Here is a 6,194-nt window from a genome sequence, read left to right on the forward strand (position 1 = left end):
TCGCCCAGGCGTTGCCTGCGTGCCTCAAGTCAGTCGCAGCCACAGCACTAGCTATCAGACAAAGTGATTCCATAGTTTTAGGACACTCCCTGACAGTACAAGTTCCACATTCAGTAGAAGTTCTTTTAAACCGAACACAAACACAGCACTTGACAATTGCACGTTTAACAGGTTATGAATTGACACTGTTCCAGCCACACATAGAAATTAGACGCTGCAACGTCCTGAATCCTGCTACACTGTTACCGTCAGTTAATTCAAATCCTGACCCACATGACTGTGTGGAAGTAGTCAACATCACGACAAAGCCAAGACAAGACCTGACAGACATTCCGTTACCAGACCCCGACCTGACACTTTATGTGGATGGTTCATGTATGAGAACTAGTACAGGAGAACTAGTCGCCGCGTATGCAGTGACTACTGACACTGAAGTTATTGAAACACACCGTATTGATACCCTGTCCGCTCAAGCAGCAGAGCTAGTCGCTCTGACACAAGCCTGTATACATGCCAAGAACCTGAAAGTTAATGTTTACACAGATTCACGTTACGCATTCGGAGTTGTACACGACTTCGGAGTGCTCTGGCAGGAGAGAGGTTTCATGACTTCTCATGGAACCAAGATTCAGCATGGTCTCCTTATTCAAGCCCTGTTAGATGCCATACATTTACCGACATCCATTGCTATCATGAAGTGCAAAGCACATACGAAAGTTACTGACATTATTTCCCAAGGTAATGATCTAGCAGACCGCACAGCCAAGCTTACAGCACAGAATCCAGACATTCCAGTTAACATAATACATACTCCAGATCCGATTACATGCATGACAGTTAAGGACCCTACACAAGATGTCATAGATATCCAGTTACATGCTACTCCCGACGAAATCAAGAAATGGTCTGAACAAGGAGGGGTCCAGACAGATCAAGGATGGTTAACGAAGGGTAGAGCCACATGGTTTCTCCCCGATTCTATGGTTCAAGTCATTATCAATACCGCACATAGTCCAGCACATTTAGGAGAAAAAGCTATGTTAGACAGTATCCAGAACATTTGGTTCAACAAGCATTTACGAGCTGCAGCCAAGCAGAAAGTCCGTACCTGTATGATATGTTGTCAGTTTAATCCAGGTAAAAGTGTCCCGGTGGAACAAGGTGGTTTCCAGCCCCCTGACCACCCTTTTGAGGTCCTCCAGATGGATTATATTCAGATGGAGCGATGTCGAGGTTTCAAGTATGTCCTTGTAGTTGTATGCGCTTTGTCCAGGTGGACAGAAGCATATCCAGTCCCAGATTACACAGCCGCGACCACTGCCAAGCAGTTGGTTCGTGAATTCTTCCCTAGATATGGACTCCCTAGAGTCGTATATTCTGATAACGGTCAGCCATTCTCCTCAGAGTTAATGAAGCACGTTTCCCTGTTGTTAGGGTACCAGTGGAAGTTCCATTGTGTACGCCATCCTGAAGCAGCCGGTCTAGTCGAGAGACATAATCAGACCCTGAAAATCCGCATTGCCAAAGTTTGTAAAGAAAAAGGTGTGGACTGGCTAGTAGCTCTGCCAGTCGCTTTGTTTTATATGCGCATGGTCGCACATTCCAGATCAGGTCTGTCCCCGTATGAGGTCGTATTCGGCCGCCCCCCTAACATGTGGGGTACTCCTAGACCCCGAAGTATTACCGATGTTTCATGTAATATGCTGACAGATTACCTAGCTTCCTTGATGTCTGCCCTCAACTCATGTCGTTCACAGGTTGCCGCCGCATTTCCAGACAATACCGAGGTGGCACCGCATGAAATCGTTCCAGGTTCCCTTGTGATGGTCCGAAATTTTGACAGATCAAGTCCGCTGGAGCCTCGTTGGAAGGAGCCACGTCAGGTCCTCTTGACCACCCGTACAGCCGTCAAGTTGGAAGGCAGAAAAGGATGGATCCACCTTTCTCATATTAAACTTTTTAAAGGATTGAAATCCGTTTCTAAAAACATTTCCCAGGATTCGAAAGATTGCCAGAACATTGTTTTAAAGGACTGTCCCGCAAAAGACATTACTACAACCCCTCCCTGGTTAGAGAAAACTCCGCAGCAGGAGTATAAGCAAAAGCTCAGGTCTAATAAGTCAGTCAGTTTGATTGTATAAGTCCTCCCCTAGGTGAAACGGTTAGACTGTTTCTGACATGTATAAAATAGACCCCCATAGTGAGAGAGTCAGTCGAAGTTCAATTCGATGTATCGTTTTTCTGAGTTTCGTATTATTCATCAGCATCTTGATTTCCTGCACCAGCTATGCGTTCTATCTGTATTTTCCAGTTCCTCATGTAAATAAGTCTGCTAATGCTACAGTAGAGCACACGTTTAGTGATCTGCCTCCTCATGAACTCTCTTACCGCCTCGCTATGCGTAATAATTCTTTTATCCGTATGTTACATTACTCACACCAGACCAGCAATGCCACTAATTGTTGGGTGTGTGGTCGACTCCCCCCTTTCCAGACACCGAAGGGAGTTCTGCCACTCTTTCCTTATCCATTCTCACACAATGGTTCATGTGGAGCATGGTCCACGGTAACGTCATCCTCAACAGATATGTTTTTTCTTAACAATACATGTTTCCCAGACAAGCAAGGTTTCCCCCACAGAACAGGTTTAGATCTAGAAAATGAAGTATATAATTTAGGTAATTATTCGTCGAATTTCATGGTCCTGAATGTTCAGTCTGATACTACTCCAGACTTACCTGCTATTTCAGTACTACCTGTCAAAGGCGAATTATGTGTCCGTAGTCATGGTTCTGTACATGTAGGACATAGTGAATGTACTACTGTTATCCAGTATAGTGACAGTGGGAAATCTGTTTTCAAAGCTTCACGTCATTCTTATTTTATTTGTGGTCAGACCGCATATGTCCGTCTGCCCCTCGATTGGGAGGGAACCTGTTACATTGCCTTCCTACTGCCACCTGTTTTCCTAGCCCCATCTGATTATCACAGAAACACACATCTAGTACACATTAGACATAGAAGGGAGTCCCCAATTGTCGATTATACTGAAACTACTCTAGAACAGTATACAGATTTTAATAAAGGTTTCTTCTTCTTTGTAGGACCTGTCCAGAATAGTAAACTGATCCGTAGGTTAACAAGAACCCTTGAAGCTGTAGTAAATGAGACTGCCTCTGCTCTAGGTAACCTAACCGAAGAACAATCTGCTATGAGATTTGTCGTTTTGCAAAATCGTCTCGTCCTTGACGTCATACTGGCCGATAGGGGCGGGGCCTGTAGAGTCATCGGATCTAGTTGCTGCATTTTCATTCCAAATAACGCGCCGTCTGTTTATTCAGCTATAACCAGACTCCATAAAATTGCCCATCTGTTACACCAAGATCCAGGCACCTGGACATGGTCCGGTTGGTTCTGGAATATAATTTCCGCATGGGGATGGAAAGTCCTGTCCTTTCTAGGTATTGCAGTAGCGATCATATTCAGCTGCTGCCTCTGTATACAATGTGGCCCTGCGATTTGCAGCATGTGTGCCACCTCTTGTATTCCCAGTCCCAAGCCCCGTTCTAAATCCCGTTCCAAGACAATTCGAGACGAGCAAATGATACTGTATGATATGATAGATGGTATCATGAAAATTGATGTTTCCTGATGGAAACGTAGTGACAAGGAGGGAATGTGGAAAAGTAAATTTTGCCATGTTCTGTGTCCCTACGCCTCATCCATCATATGTTATGTGTGCATGACCAATATGCATATGTTATTCCCCATGTCTGATCAATGACGCAATTCCAGTTGTGTCCACCTCTAGTATGCTAGTTTCCAGTCCTCGTGAATAATACGAATATCAGGCCTATGTAAAGCTACGTTGCCACGTTTTCCAGTGTGCACGTTATTCCATTATAAAGTCCCCGTTTCCAGGCCTCAAAAGGGCCCGGACATCAGATTCAGCTCCTGTCTCCTGAAAGCCTCGCTGAGGAGCGATACAGCCCCCACCTGTATCCTCGACCCTTCACTTACTTCCTGCCTCGCAGTGCCCGGTGCAGCCCGGCTCTGCCTCTGAGTCTGCCAAAAGTATGTTATAGTTCCAGTTATCAGTTCAGTCCTCCTTCCCTGCATTCCTAAGCTACTGAACTGCATCAATAGTTTCCGTCATTGTCTAGCCTTCTCGTCTCCATGTTAGAGAAATACTGTATTTAATGGTCATTTAGTATTCTTCATCACGCACTACATGTAGAATAATGCATGGTCCAGTCTTAGAGTCAAGTTAGCTTTTCCCCTCATGACTTCTAGTTTATATCAACATGTTCCCTAAACATCAGATACCAGATAGGGTTTAGGTACATGTCGCTCCGACCCTCCAGACTCTAGTCTCTGCTCCTAGCACAGAGTTCGTAGCCCCCAGCTTCTCCTAGTAACACGTCATTGTCAGTTTACGCGCACCACCAGGTTAGAGGTCCCGGCTCCTTAGGTAGCCCCCTCCAATGATTCCGCCCATTCATGACATATTCTGTTACGTTTGCATCACATGTCTATGTATACTCCCAGTTACACCTCTTTTTACTGTTATCTTTCGCGACTGCTACGCGTCACGCCTTCTGCTCCACCCACTGTTACGCCTACTGCAATGTAATGCTATGTGTTCGCGCTATGTATATAAGTTGATGTATTGTTATTAAAAGTTAGCGCGCTCATTCCAGATCAAGCCCCGGCAGCTGCTGGGCCCCGGTTGTCCTGCCGGGCCCTGTTACCCCCGTTCTATGCAGGTTGTCCCGATCCTGTCCTTATGCTGTAATAAACCTGCAGAAACTCCTACTACCTCGAATCTTGACTCTTATTTTATTGAGCTATCTGTTATTCATTCATACATTCAAAAATAGATCCGGTATTATTTATTTATATACCACACTACATTAGGCACAACGAGGTGCTTTAAAATGTAAATCCAGTATTTGTAAAGCGCCGGAGGCATCCCTGCACTGGAGGCCGTCGAGAAGATTAAGCAAGCTTTTGCCCAGAGTCACATGGTGCTGAGTTGCCACCGGTGCCGGGATCGAACCATGGGCCCCAGATTCTATGGCAGGATCGGAGGCTTCTGATTATGCTTTCTCATTTCTTTACTGCAAAAACACAGCAGCCAATGAAAGAAAAACTACAGTATTGAAAACTACAATACCCATGAGGCTTTAAACCACGCCTCCATCATAATGTCCAATCACAGCATGAACAAGCATACAAAGTAGAGAGTCACTAATCTGGCCTACTCTTTCTTTGCTGCTCCGCAGCCCAGATAAGTGCCTCTCTACGTTGTATGCTTGTCACTGTTTGATATATGCACTGAATTGTATATTCTTATAGGCACGATGTTTTATTGACATGGTTATTGCCGTATTTAGTCTTACTGACGTTTTTGATATGTGCTTTGTGAGGCTCCTTCTTGTCTTCCAGGTGCGCTACGCGACCCCTGCAGTTCGGGACCGGAGCGGAGCGGGCTCGAGCGCAGCGTTTCCGAGCCCGCTCCGCTCCCAGCTGTGTGCCCTGAGCTCAGCGCGTGTTGCGCTGTAGGTGTCCGTTCTGCTCCTCCGCCCGCCGGCACCGCCGCTGACAGCGCTAGCGGTCCGCGAGCCGGAGGAGCTTGGCCCCCACCTTCTGGGAGGGAGCGCACGCCGGGGCCTTCGCGGCACCCTGCGTGCGTCTCCAGGGCTCGCGCACGTCTGCAGACGCGCGCAGCCCTCACTACAGTGCCGATTAAAGACGCATTCACCCGGGCTGAACAGGGGATACCGCAGCGCGGCCAGGAGCCATTTGGGGCCTTTTCAATCATCGTGCAGGCAGCGTTTTTCAGAGCGAGTACCGCGCTGATGCACTACATTAACCCCTGATTTGCCAAGGCCTTCAAGAGCCTTAATTTTTGGGCGCCCCTCTGCTGGATACAGCTTGGGGCCTTTCTCCCTCCATTAGTCCTAGAGTGGGACTCGAGTTACCCTCATTGGTATTGTTTATTGGCTCCTGCGCCAGGCACTGCTCCCAACCGACGCCCTTCCCAGGGCTGATAATTAAGCTTCCCTCTGGGGATTTCGATTGGAATTTATTCTATTTTGGAAGATGGCAGAGTTGGATTGCTATCAGGAGGAGGTTGATGTTGTCGGTTGAGCAGGGTGACGAAGTGTTTTATACTGATGAAACTATGGAGGA

The sequence above is a fragment of the Lissotriton helveticus genome, chromosome 6 (genome assembly GCF_964261635.1).
Source record: "Lissotriton helveticus chromosome 6, aLisHel1.1, whole genome shotgun sequence".
Taxonomy (NCBI): Eukaryota; Metazoa; Chordata; class Amphibia; order Caudata; family Salamandridae; genus Lissotriton; species Lissotriton helveticus.